This window comes from Chamaea fasciata, unplaced genomic scaffold (assembly GCF_029207755.1).
Source record: "Chamaea fasciata isolate MVZ Bird 193981 ecotype frontalis unplaced genomic scaffold, bChaFas1.0.hap1 SCAF_3, whole genome shotgun sequence".
In the NCBI taxonomy this organism is placed as follows: Eukaryota; Metazoa; Chordata; class Aves; order Passeriformes; family Sylviidae; genus Chamaea; species Chamaea fasciata.
In genome coordinates this window covers 63,202,513-63,215,342 of record NW_027094088.1, presented here as the reverse complement: position 1 = coordinate 63,215,342, position 12,830 = coordinate 63,202,513, and the positions used below count along the sequence as shown (strand labels likewise).

At 38.7% G+C, this 12,830-nt stretch overlaps 1 protein-coding gene across 9 annotated transcripts in view; it reads left to right on the top strand.

Moving 5' to 3' along the window:
* The window catches only part of PKIB (cAMP-dependent protein kinase inhibitor beta), a 54,077-nt gene that overhangs the window by 27,870 nt on the left and 13,377 nt on the right, over positions 1 to 12,830 (top strand). Inside the window, exon 1 of one of the 9 annotated variants that reach the window (XM_066180499.1) lies at positions 4,547 to 4,570. The exons of 6 other annotated variants lie outside the window; for them this stretch is intronic. The gene's annotated coding sequence lies outside the window, so the exon portion shown is untranslated. Of the gene's footprint in view, positions 1 to 4,546; positions 4,571 to 5,185; positions 5,273 to 12,830 lie in introns of those variants that run through there. 2 more of the 9 variants (XM_066180494.1, XM_066180498.1) reach the window with 2 other exon arrangements.

The window sequence follows — 12,830 nt, the reverse complement described above, 5'->3', positions numbered from 1 at the left end:
CTACTTTGTACTCTCCCTAATTATATTACTTGTTCCCTTCTCTTCCTCAGCCGACTTTGAGAAAAGCACAGAAAGCTCATGCTTTTCTTCAGCAGCAGAGTCAGAATTCATACAGAATGGGCAGATACAAAGACATCATCCAAAGTGTTCCCATGAATAGTCTGATATAATGACTTAATAATAAATCTGAAATAATGTTAGGAAAATTCCAAAATTTATTTTCTTTCCTAAAATTGAAGGGATTGCAAGGTCAAATTTCTAATGTGGATTAATCAGTGTAAAGTTTCTAAAATTGTGTTGAAGCATGTAACAAGAACACTTTTTTTTTGGCCACTGTTGGACGCTTGGTGTTACATTTTTTCCCTAAAAATGTCACTTTGAAGAGGAAACTTGCTAGATTGGTTTACAATAAGGAGAGCAAAGAGTCTCTCCCAGAATACACCCAGGGCTTGGGTTGACAGAGAGGTGGAATAATAAGTTTGCCTATCAAAAGTCACTTCATTTCATCCAGTTAGGCCACCTTGAGAATTGGTCATCTCTGTTTTCGTAACAGTTGCAGAATTCACTAACTTCAAATTCAGTGATTAACTTGGAATGTGCTGAGAACTTCTTTCCAAAAAAGCCATGTGAGCAAGGCTTTTCTGAACTTGGGCAAATCAGCTTTCTATTTGGTGAGGGCAAAAAAACAAGGGGCATTTTGTGATGTGTGATAAAGTACATGTTGGCATCAGTTCAGGCCTCATTATGTGATGATCCAGCCTGTGAACTTGGTGCAGCTTGTCATTGTTTGGGGATTGAGGTGACAGTAGGAGACACACAACAAACACAAAAAATTGATGCCTAGAGGGTCCAAAATAATTGCATAAATAACTTCTGCTTATTTTGGACATGTTTGTGGCCTCTTTATCTCTATATGTGTGTGTCTAAAAGCTTACACTGACCTCCTTTAGTATTGACTTTTTTTTCTTTTTTTCACTCAGTGAAAGCATTGCCTTAGAGGTTAAAGTGTAAAGACTAGGGCAAAACTTGAGTTGACATCACAAAAACAGAATTTCAGTTGCAATATTTCTGCACAGTGGAAAGTACTATTGCTCAGCTTAACTTCTTCCCCGGGGATCAAACCATTCACCTAGGAGACATCAGCTCTAGGCAATTTTTTTTCAAATCCCAAGGCATTTTCTTCAAATCCCATCCCATTCCTCTGGGCATGTTTTCAAAAGAAAGAATGAACTATGCCTGGTGGTTTGAAGAAGTCATTGTAGAGGTGATGATTTCTTTATCAGCTGAAGTGAGCAGTGAGTAGATGCAGGTGCTACCTGGCAACCCAGAGCAGAGTCTGTGATGGGTGGGATCCCTAGGCAGGCCCTTCTTCCAGGTGTTACCTTTTGGTTAGTTCCAGGTGGCTCTTCCTTCGTACATGAAATCTGTAGACTGAAGTAATTTTATGAAGCATCCAGCTTGGGAGAAGAAACTTCATCATCTATTTCTGCAGTTTGGCTTCTCTGCTACTTTGCAGATCTGCTACCTCAAGCAAAGGTGTCATGGCACCTGTCATACATAGACATGTTCTTGGCTGAAGAATGAAGAAAATCCACTCCCAGATGCTGCGAAGAATTGTGGTGTGTGAAACAAGAAAAAAGGCACAATCAGTTCCAGGGACAGTTGTGGGCCTTCATCACGACAGTCCACGAAAGGTTTTACTTTGCAAATGGCTACTTGCACTGGGCTTAACTCCACCTTTATTCACTTAGACAAAGGTGTGAGTTTATTAGTTTTAGGAAAACCCCAAACAGTTTAATATCCTATGAAATTCAGAGAACTTCTTCTCATCCCTAGTTATCTCACCTTAATGGCTGTGGCAAGAGCATTCAGAGATAAACTGGATGACATATCTCCTCAGACATCAGTGTAGGTATGTCCACACCTAATAATACAAAATAAATGCTTGTTACAAATAAGCAAAAATGCCTTTATGTGTGTCTCATAAACTTAAGAACATTCTGGGTATCAATCCAATAATGTATTTCATGGTCTTAATTTTGATTTCTTTAAAAATTTCATACAAGATAGTTTGGTTGGTCTATAAAAAGACTTAACTGACCTTCTCAAGTGCACTAAATTCAAGTCCAGAATACTTCATTCATATATTAATAATTTAATTAATAGAACTCTTTTTTTTTTTTTTTTTTTTTTTTTGAAACAAGAGTCTCATAAGTATTACCTGAAAAATAAATTTCATGAAATGCAAAAGTAGCTTAATAAATGATGACATACCAGGGTGGACTTTGCACAACAACAAGTGTGTTGTTTGGGAGACTTTGAATGCTCTCATTGCTGCTAGACCAACAAAGTTTATCCAAGTTTACAGCAAATAACGTTTCCTTACATATGTAATGGGCAAACTTTCGCTAAAGCATCCTGCTGCATATTAGGAAGCTCTTAGATCATTAGTTTATCTGGCACCAAGCCACTTACTAAACTTCTAAGTGTGAAAGTTTGGTTTCTAAGTCACAGTTTTGGAAGCTGCAGTAACTGTTCAGAAAAATCTATCCTTTAGCTGGTAGGATCCCTGAAGAGCTGCAAAAATGTGTAATGCTTTTGCACTTCAAAATAGAATAGAGAGAACCCACCAACAGACCTTTTGTGTATGTGCATGGTGTTTTCTTCTTCTCAGCACTTAAGTACCTACAAAGCAGCCAAAATCAATACACAAAATGTCAGGTTTGAAAGGGCATGTGTGCAAAGAAAGCATTTTGGGCTAAGCATGTGGTTTAAAGCACTGACTGTACTAACAATTTGTCCAGTACTAACAATTTGTCCAGTAATGTAGTAAAAGCATGGGTTTTGGTCTTCAGATGAGCAACAGATTTGGAATAAGACAGCATTTTAACTTGAGATTCACAATTTGATGCTTCCCTGCCAATACCAGGCGTGATTTACTGAAGGGAGGGGGAATGGAAGGGAAGACAATAGCTTGGGAAAAGAGCTAATGATGCTGTTGCCATTGCCTTACTCCAGCTGGGCTGTGTGTGAGCATCAGCATGGTATCAACCACATACCTTCTTTCTGCAGCTGTGGAACAGGCAGTGTGACTCTGATAACATTTTCTGTCTCCCTGTTTCCACACTACTCTCTTCAGATCCTGGTTCCTAATTAGAAACCCATTCTTGCTTTGCATTGACAAATATACTGAAATAAAAGAAGCATATTTTGTAATCAGTGGCCAAGGACAGGTACATCACTGAATTTTCTCCTGCATGGTGTTAATTGAGCAAAACCAATAAAATAGGCATAGCTGATATGCACAAAAAGAAAACTAATTTTACAGAGTGTTAAAAGCTTCAGGCAAGATTGTGGTTTTCCTGTAAATTTATGCTCTATTATATTAGTTACTGTGGCAGAAATGGTGAGGTGGAAGCTGAAAAGTAGCACAACTTATTTTGAAGTATTTTGAAATGCAGTAATCTCTGTGTGATGAACCCATATCTACTTCGAAATGCTGGCCTTTGTTAATATTCTTAAAACTTTCTGGAGCAGCATTTTTACAACTAGTAGCTGTGAAACAGGCAAGAGTTCTCTGAGTCCTTCATAAAGTTTGTACTGCGCTTCATGAAGTGACTTCATTATTTCTCAACATGAAAGTGCTGTGAAAATAATATTCATCCAAAAGAGAATCTGGGGAAGAAAATGTTATACTTGCCAAGAGCTGAATTGTTGAATACATTGGTGTAGACTTTAGTGTGGTTTCATATTGTACCCAAATGATTCCATAAGTTGTTTGAAGGCTAATTTAATGTAACCATTTAAACAAATTGTTAGCTTTTTAAACATTCTTTTCCTGTCTACATTAAATATTTGAAATAGAGGTGACACTGTACAGAAAAAGAATATGTAGGTCGGTAAATTATTTTTTGTTTCTGCTACCTAACTTTATGTGTCCACTGACATCCACCGAAATATCCCTTTTTTACTCTAGCAAATAAATAGTCATCTGACGTGAAAAGTTTGTGGTAAGACCCCTATCTCAATCACTCCAGTGCACATCTAGAGAAACATAACTCCTGTGGGGTTGCTTTAGGTTTACAGCAGCTGAATTTTATTCAGCTTGGATCTTCTGTGTTGGATAAAACCTATTCAGTGGTAAATAAACCCACACCTCCCTTCCAGCCACCACCCCCCCCACCCCCCTGCCCCCTCCATTTGTAGGTGACTGATCCTTGAAAAATGTCAGATAGGGGCAAACTTGACTTGGTGCAGAACACTGAATCATTTCCTCAACCAAGAAGTTAATTTTTCCTGATCGTTCCTTTCCTTTTTTTGCCCTGCTGACGTATGTGACACACAGGATATGTGTGGCTTCAAATTGCTGCAGCCTTTCTGATTTTTACAAGCAGGGAGGCTTTTCCAGTGGCAATTTGCTTCTCTGGTAGTTATGTGATGGTAGGTTATTTTTGTGGAGACAGTGGAATCTGTAGCTGCTGGCACAGCTTGAGCAGCGGCTTTCTTCTGTAGCTCATGCTGGCCCCTCTTGAGGCTGTGCTGTGGGGCTGAAGGCATCATGAACATTAAGGTATTTAGCATTTTGGGGGGTAGAATTGTGCAGATTGCCAAGTAGCCATACTAAATGACCCTCCTCTTGCAGGCTGGTCAATTCTTCATGCAAAACAACTGACAGCAAATACAAAATGGGCAGTGTGGTTATTTCCAGCTAGCTTTCTTGTCTGCTGTGAAACTCTCTGTGTTTACATGCTGAAATGTGAACTCTGTTTTAGATAATTGCTGAAAATGTGTTGGCAAAGTAGTATTTCTCTTAGAGCAGTGTTAAAGCAATTTTTATGACACAGTTACGTGTTCTCTGGAGAGCAGAATGCCATGGGACAGCCATGGCTTGTTGCTCACATGGTGTCCAGGCACCAGTTGCCACCTTTGGGATGAATGTACCAGCACTGCTGGTGCAGAGGGATTTGCCTTCCATTATGAGAGGATGGAGAATTCCTTTAATGGAACTGTTGTTAAGGATTGATTTTTGTACCAAAAGTACCCTGAATGAAAAGCTGAAGTCTGGAAGTCTACCTGTATGCCATGCCCTCCTGTATGTGAATTTGTAGTCTGTTCATTTATTTTAAATGCATGCAAGTTTATCTTCCTTCTTGGCAACAGTTCAGTTTTCCCTTGGTGTTTTGCTGTAGTCAGCTGAGAAGACAGACTTTGAGATCACTTTCCAGTTGTTTCTGGGTGTCTCTGGTATTCATCAGCCTCTTTTTGCTGTCCTGTAAGTAGCTTTTTTTCTTATGCTCTGTTTGCTGTACTGTGTTCTGTAACTTTTGAGCTGTTTTTATAACATTTTAACAGAGTTTCATTATCATCTGCCATTCCTAAAGAACTTTAGTTAACGAGCTGTGCTTGTTTCCTTACTGCCTTGAACAGACTAAGCAAACAGAGAAGTTCCCTTTATTTAAATGTTCATAGCCTTGCCAGTGTTATCCTGCTGCTGGGTTTTACACACTGGGGGTCATATTTGTCTTTCTAGGGTCTCCTTTGAAACACTAGAACTAGCTTGTTGTTTGGTATAATAAATGTGGTTAGATTAAAAGCCAAAAAAGCCCTCCATATTATATTAAAAATTATGTCTTTTGGCTACGACTATCAGTGTTTTAGGGAGTTCCCTGCTGAGAAGTACAGAAAATTAGTTCAGTTTCTCTGTGGGTGCATAATTTCCTCCTTCAGAGGGGAAGAGGGATTCATTGCGTGAAACCATTTACTTGGCCCTTAAAATGCAGACTTGTCAGGTTAGCCCTGCAGAGACATCTTTATCAGAGCCAAGTTTCTGGAGCTGTATGTGACTATGAGGAGTCTGAGATGGAGTACTGGACACAAACAGCTCTCAACTGAGAAGGAATAGCTGGTTTTGCTTGTCCTTGGCCTTCACACAGTCACCACAAATATGAGGGACTCTACGGTTGAGGGAGGAGTGCTGAAACTTCTCAGGCAGGAACAAATCTTGTTCTTATTTTCTTCCCTCTATCAGCGTACATGAGCAAGGATTTTGTGGAGGGGTATCTGCAGAAATTTCTTTTCTAAAAGTACTCTTGTAAACCTCCATTTCATTGAACAAAGCTGTAGTGGTTTAGTTGATGTCATAAGGAACAGAATGTGACCCATGAGTTTAAAATGAGACCAGAACACAGGTCCTGTTCAGTGAAAGGTTGTGTCTGCTCATCTGCAATAAAGAAAATGCAGAATTATTTCTCTACTTTTTTTAAAGAAAAACACAAGTTAGAAACAAAAGAAACCTTTCAGCTACTTATTTTAAAGTGAGACGTAAAGATGCTATAGAGAAGACCAGAGAAAAATGTTATCATGCCTGTAATCTTCGGTAGCTCTTCAAGAACAAGAGGACATCTGCAGAAAGAAATCTCCCTATCTGAAGTTTTCCATCCAGATTCATGGAAGGCTCTAGAGAGGAGATGTAGGCTCTATTCATCTCCAGTGCTGAGTGGAGTTTAGAAGAAGAGAATCCACCATCTCTAAGGATATGCACTCACTGGGAGATCATGACAAGCACCTTCTTATTTTTGACTTTTTGAATAAATAGGTCTTAATGCAGAACTAAATCCCAGTATATAAATGAAGGAGTAAATATTTTGAGTACTACAACATCAGCGTAATTCCTCAATGATTTGCACTTACCGGTATCACTTCCAGGCTTTCTTTTGAAATGTTCAACTCATACTACCACGAAAAAAAAGAAAAACAACACCAAGAAACCCTCCTATGGAATTTCCACTTTAAGCAATTCACTTAGATCTCTGTGTTTCTGGGAAAGACACATCTTTGCAGAACGTGTCCTCTAAAATGGTCTTGGTGTTAGTTTCAGTCTATCTAGAAAAAGAAGTATCAGCTTGCAGAAGGATTCACTCAGTGATAATGCCTATCTGTTATCTGTTTTTTGCCTGTTCTCTCCCTCTGTGCTTAAGAAGACAAAATGGGGGAAAAAAGGGGGAAAACCCCAAAAAAAAACAGAAACAAAACAAACAAACAAACAAACAAAAACAAACAAAAAACCAACTTCTGAGGAATTTGCATGGAAAATAAAAAAATAAAAGGAGACTGATTAATTTACACTGTCAGGTATCAGGCTGTAATATGATTATGCTGACAAAACTAAAAAAGGAAATGTTCAGAGCTCATAGGCATCCTATAAGAGGTCATTAGCTTAGCAGATAGGGAAAATTTGTTTCTGAGCTTTCTGCAGTTCCTGAATTCACACATTACACAGGTAGGTACACGCTCTGACCAAGTGCCGTAGAGCCTGCAAAACCTTAAGAGGAACTTGCCAGGGGGGGCTGTTATTTCCAGTGAGACATAAAATCTGAAGGATACAAAATGTCAGTGCTGAGCAGTAATCTTTTGTATAAAGAGAAATTGGTCCTTTTGGGCTCCTCATCCCCCTGCAGCAGAGCGCTTTCAGTGAGGGATTGAAATGGCAGGTGTAACTCCAACTGGCAAGTTTAACTCCCCCTCTGCAGGTTGCATTGCTCGTTGTTCTGTCTTTCTGTGGGGAGATTCACCTGTGGTGTTGCCTGGGGAAAAGCCTCTTCAGGGATGGTGGAGGCTTCTGCCGTGGTCCTTCTGTGGGGCAGGGTGGTAGAGGCTGGGTGAGGAGGTGGGCACTGGCACTTTTTGCATGGAGAGAGCATGTCTATGAGTGTGTGAATTTGCTGGTGTAGGACAAAGAGGAGAGAAGGCATTTGCTGCCATGGGAGGGTAGGAAGAGGGGAGGCGGGGCTGGTGCTGTCTCTTTCAAGGTTACAGAAGGAGTTGAGGTGAAGGATGTCCCGTCTCCTGCATGACCTCTGTGGCTCTCAGGGTTTGACTCTTTTTGTCTCAGTGCGGGATGAGAGCACAAAGGAACAAACCTCCTGTGGTAAAGCCAAGCAAGGTCTGGGATTTCACTGCCTCCTCATCTTCTAGGAAATATCTCTATCACTGGGGCTGTGTATGGACTCTTTCCAGAGCAAGGAAACCCAGTGAAATTTGTGGGCTCCCAAGGGTGAAACCAAAAAGTGAAAATTTCAGAGGGGTCAAAGAGCCTGGTGATTAAAGCAGTCACCATATCCATAGCAACTCAAGCACACTGTCCTCCCCTGTGCCACTCCCTGAATACTGGCAAGCAACTCTTCAGGAGCAGTCAGAGGTCTCTCTCTTGCCTGGATCTAGTAAAAAAAGTTTAATTAAAATTGATGTGATTCAGGAATTACATGGTACCATCCCTACATAGTGGACATGCAGATTCTCCTTTTCCTCTGAGTTTCCAAGATGAAAATCCTATCTGATTCTGCTCCAAAGGGAAGCAACGTTTGCTTATACAGATCTTGCTTGTTGCTTCTGCTACTCTTGTGCAAGAATGCCATTGCTCTAACATGTCAAAATTAAGCCCATCTCTCACTCAGAATGTATCAGACTAAATATTAAATTAAAACTAAAAAGATGAGGAGAAAGCAAGCTGACTGTTAAACTTTTAAATCCAAAGGATGTAGTATATGGAACTTCCACATTATGTTGTTTGTATGACAAATAGAAACAAGACTTGATTGCTTGTTTATATTTTGGTTTTCATTCCTTCACTCTCCTTAAGCATCAACGGCTCATGCAGATAAGGAAAGTTAAATAAAAGTTCTGTGGATCATGATATCCCAGCTAGAATAGCTTAAGGGTCCACCCATACTTAGAATCATAAAATTGTAGAATGGTTTGGGTTGGGAGGGATCTTTAGAGCTCATTTAGTCTCACCCCCATGCCAATGACAGGGACACCAGTAACAAGATCAAGTTTCTTAGAGCCCCATCCAACCTGACCTAGAATGTTTTGAGTGATGGGGCATCCACCATCTCTCTAGGCAACCTGTGCCAGTGTTTTACCACCTCCGATAAAAAGCTTCTTCCTTGTGTCTAATCTAAATTGATCCTCCTTCAATTTAAAACCATTATCTCTTGTCCTGTAACAGGCCCTGCTGAAAATTCTAGGCCCCCTTTCAGTACTGAAAGTCTGAGTGTTCCATTCAAATAATTTATAAAAAGCACACTTGAACTTTTTTCTTTCATTTTTTAAATCATCCTATATGTACTGGTGGTTTTCGCAGCCTCCTTATCATTTGAGATGTAAATACACCTTTTTTTGGTCCCTATTTAAAGCACTTAATCCAGGTATTTCAATAGCATGGCATGTTTACTGGAGGATCATTTATCAAAATGGAAAGGTTTATTTGAAAGCCATCAGCCTTAATTAGAGATAATTTTAATGGAATTAATTTAAAATACATTAATTCAACTGTGTGGAAATGACTTGCCTGCCAGCCTCATGCATGCCTTGGAAAGGTCAGTTTTGTTCTTGTTCTTGAAAAACAGATAGGCTCTAACAATTAGAGGTAGGGATTTGCTTTTAGGGCTTAGATTTTTTGAGAGACAATAATTTTTCTTAATTGCCAAGTAAGCTCGCTGAGACCATAAAATAATTTCCTTAGTATATTTTGATAGAATTTTGATTGAAATATGTCTTCCTTTCTATGAAACTAGTCTATAACTGTGAAGCCCTAAGATAGGAAGACTGGTTTAGCTTCCCAGGCTAAGGTCATTAGAGGGTAATAGAGATGATTCATACTTTCATAAAATAGAAGTATATTGAAAGGCCAAAGAAATAAAACCAAATTAATCCCATGTGTATTTTATTGACTTGTTTAGACTTGTAACTACTATGAATTTTACCTATTAGACCTGTTCACCTAGGAAAAAAGAGACACTTTGAAACAGCATGAAAGGGAAGTTTACAAATTGCTGTGACCAATGGTATCCTTTCAGCAGAGATGCAGAGAGTCATCTAAAAGTAGGAAGGGGGAAGCAAGTATAGTACTGCAGATAAAACCTTCACCTGAAGCATAAAATTAATCCAAAATAAGTTCTCAGGAAAAAATTCTTAATGTGTATTATGGATAATCATACAGCCTATTTGTTTCCTTCATTACTCCTCAAGAGATTGTGGATTTTTGATTTACTTAATTTCTTTCATCAGTCATACTCAGTGGAGCACTGCTTAGCTGGTTCATTTCCAGAAATTTTAAGAACAAGATGCTCTCAAATACTTATGCCCCTATATTCTTTATTCTATGGAAAAAAACCTTTCCCCCAGTCTCAGAACATTCTGGCAGAGAATTAAAACTGAGGGTTTTCTTATTCTGATCCTTTGTGCCTGTGGGTGTAAATACCCTGTGGTCTCTGACCGTGGGGCAGTCACAGATTTTCTAGCGCACAGGTAACCACAGACTCTATCCTCAGGTGTCCTATCCCCTGGAGATAACTCTTGTCACCTAATCTGACTCAGTGATCTGCCCTTGAATATCAAAGTGCTCCTTCATAGTACTGTGTCCTGGCTGTATTATCAAATTTCAGTGGAAGCAAGACAAGCCTTGCAATTAGATGAAGTATGTGGGGAACTGCAGGGTCAAATTGTAAACATGTACTATCAGGATATGTCTCAGTGAATTGTAATTGATTGAATTTATTTTTTTTTTACTTGCAATTTAAAGTCTATTGTAAATATAATTGAGAAAGTCTTGTGAATCAAGGTCATTATTGAACTTAAATTATAAGCCTAAAAGAAGACTGATTTCTCAAATCTCAGTCTATTTTCTTGGTGAGTCACCATGAGAGGGGGCAAATTTTCCTAGCTGTAATTTCATTAAAATCAGTAAATAGGACTACTGCCAAGATTGAACAGGTAAACTGTGACCTCAGTGAAATTGTATTAGAGTAAGCACGATGTATGCTGGAGAATGAAATGAAAATGAAAAATTATTCATTGACTATAGAAGAAATACTGTTTCTGAGGCAAAAAAATATGCTAAAGCATAAATATAGTATAAATGGAACATACCGAGCAAGGAACTGAGGGTCCTCATTTAAAATGCAATTGCTAAAGACAGTGCAGCAAAGTCATATAACTTCTCAAAATGTATCCTTATGTCCTATTGATTTTTCATGTTTGTGAATGCTAAAGTCACTGACATGTCAAGGAGAGCAGTAGGAAACTTAAGTTACTCATTAAAGGCTGTGTCAGGGCACCAGGTTGACTTGCAGTTGGAGGTTATTTCCATTTTCCTTGTATTAGAGTTCACTTGCCAAATGGCTTTTTCCTGCCTGGGCTCACTTTAACAGTCACCAGATTAGTCTGAAAAGCACAGTGTTTTCTTCTCTGTTGGTTCATCTTCCCCTAAAAGCAAACTGAACCAGAATGATTTTCCAGCACCTGTGGTGGTCTAAGGACATGGTCAAGATGAAGTTTTTAGGGAAAGAAATTATCTTTTATTAGTTAGAGAAATATGATTGGAAAAACCTTTGGGTAGACCAGCAGAGATAGATTTATAGAATTATCTTGCAATAGTTCACTTATATAAGCAAAATCAAAGAATTTTACTGCCCTTGAATGGAGTTAATAAAATAATATTTTATTAACTATTCAAACTATTGAATTGAGAAAATATGATTTTCTTTCCACCATCCTATTCAGTGAAGAATGCCAAATGAGGTATTTTGGATTGGATTTCCAGGAGTGTTCTTGCATGAGCCAAAAGAATAGTTCAGGAAGCCGAGATCATTTGTGGAGTATGAGACACAACAGAAGTGAGAAATTGTTGAATAATTACAGGGGAAATAGTTATGCAGAGCTTCATGGCAAAAGCAAAGAGCACTGAGACCCCAAGAACCGTGTTTGAGAGAAGTGTTGTGGTGATGTCTGCAAGATAGCTGGGGGGCTGTCAGACTGATATTTGCTGAAGAGGGTGGTAGAGATGCTCCCATCAACAATAAGTGCTACTGAAATAGCTGAAGTTGTCATCTGCTTTACCAGTCAGGCTAGTGCTTAAGGAAGCCAGCAGAATAATAAAAAACTTGGAGTGTTACAGGGACACTCATGATAAAGACAAACAGGCTTTCTTGCAGCTTTCCATGGTAAAGAAAATAAAATTAGCCTTTATTAGTACGTTAGTACTTTTACTACTCAATAAAGAATAGATTTAACCTTACTTTGTTTTAAATACTGTTTCCAGTCCCCTATGAGTAAGTAGCAATTTAATACTAAGTTGCATTTAATTTTTGTTGGTTTGTGTTGAGATTTTTGTTGTGTTTTTTTCTGGTTTGTTTTGTTTGGGTTTTTTTTTTTGCTTGTTTGGTTTTTGTTTAGTTTTTGTTTTGGGGTATTTTTTTTAGAACAGACTGCTATGAGTAATTTTTGTTCTGCAAATCGTGACTCCCCTGGTGTGTGCTTGCACTATGAAACCAGAATGCAGAAATAAAAAACTTAAATTGGAAGTTTTACTCAGTGAGAGGAATGGTGCTTGGATTTGGTTGGACTTAAACTTTTCCAAAATGTTCATCAGACATAAACTATATAAGACAGAAAGTATCCTCTCCTATGCTCCAGTGAAGAAATGCTCGGGGGTGTGACTGCAAAACTGGCTAAACCCAAGTTTTTCCACATCAGTCAGGTGAAACTGAGATGAGCAGGGAAGAAGTCCATGAAGAGTATGGGATGGTCTCCTGGTCTTATCCAGGCTAAAAAAATACAGCTTGTAGGTTTGAAGAAGGAAGAATCACACAAACAAAAGAAAATTGATCTGGCTTTATATATAATTACAGAATGATACTTGGCTGTGACAAAGATAAAATAAAATGTCAGCTCCTATTTGCAAAGTTAAATGAATAAAGTACTTCTAAGAGCTTGTCCTTGCTTTTTAATGGAAATTATCTCAGTCCCACGTTTTGAAGGCTTAGGAATGT